Here is a 1,482-nt window from a genome sequence, read left to right on the forward strand (position 1 = left end):
AGCCGCGCGTGTGCGTGTGCGTGTAATGGTTAATACTTCCCCAATATTTTACATATGCTTACATCCCATGTATCTGCGCTTCATTAATTATCAGTATTTTAGATAGTATGCTTATTGCCAATACCGTACTTTTATCATACATTCAGTAATATAATTGTTTAATATGAATCTCATGGGAAAACAATGATTAAATCGCGGACACTTATAAATGTTTCGTAAATTCCATCGAATCAGAGGTTGTCCACCTCATTAAGCGGGTCTGGGCAGGAGTTAACAGCCGGGCCAGCTTTCAATAAAAAAATGTGAGGCAACTTTCTTCGTATTCTCTAATATATACGTACCGAAAACGTACTTAGGTAGGTACTCGGCCATACAGGACTCTTGGTCCCGTCTTTAAGTCCCTCCCAATCGCTCTACTGTCTGCGTAAACAATCGAGTCCTTGGAGTCCACAACATTTTCCGAGTGGTTTGCGACTTTTGTGACGTTATAAGCTGCACCAGCCGTCCACTATTAATTTTGACTCCCTGTATAACCTGTACCTATATAAAAGGAGACGTTTCGTTTCAAAACAATCGATTGTCTGTATTTAACCGTGGCATAGTGAATTTGTTTTGTCGATCCCGCAAAAACGCACACTTGGTTAAGGAGTCGGCCTCGGCTATATTTGCGCCGCACAAGCAACGTCTCGTTGATCTCGGATTACGCGGCACCTCCCATGGCTTTGAATTTGAAGCCCAATTCTCCGTCGCTTCAGTGCAAAGATCCCCAATCAACACTACAGCGGTTGAAAAATTAAGACCTTTGGCGGTAGTTCCTCATGGTTCCAGAATATTTTGGAGCCATTAGGTTAACGAAATTGTTTAGCTTGGAGATAAAGAAAGGAAGGCCGCGATTACCACACGATTTTTTCTGGTATTTTACAGGTAAATGGCAATGCGGGCACTCTACAACCGTGGGAACACACCGTGGTTGTCTTAAGAACGCTAATGCAGTCTTAATAAACCCAGAACAACCTCCGCACTTCCTCTCCATTCTTGCACTTTTTCATTGTTAAATACTTACCCACTCATATGAGGATGTCGAATTAATAAGGTTAGCCCAGGTAGCTGTTGCCATTCCTTCGTTGGAAGGTGGGGGGGGTTAAGAAATGGATCAAGTACATGCAACTACAAAAACCTTGTGTACATTGAGGAGTGACTGTGCTATTTAAGTACCAGTAGACTAGCTCGGTGACAATACTGTACATTAAATTGTGGCTCTTTTTAAGTTGTGATGGCAGTGCGTTTTTTTTTTACGGTTTCAAGGGATGGCCTTAGCGGTAGTAAATGGGGATGTTATAGCAGTTTAGTCAATTTATATATGTACATGCCGTCATTGACGACCTGACCATTGGCCAGTCAGCATCACCGGTCGTGAAACCAGAGATGTCAGAGCGCGTTATTCACATAATGCCTAATTTCTCCCTCCCCTTCTGCCTCTTT

This window comes from Penaeus monodon, chromosome 29 (genome assembly GCF_015228065.2).
Source record: "Penaeus monodon isolate SGIC_2016 chromosome 29, NSTDA_Pmon_1, whole genome shotgun sequence".
NCBI lineage: Eukaryota > Metazoa > Arthropoda > Malacostraca > Decapoda > Penaeidae > Penaeus > Penaeus monodon.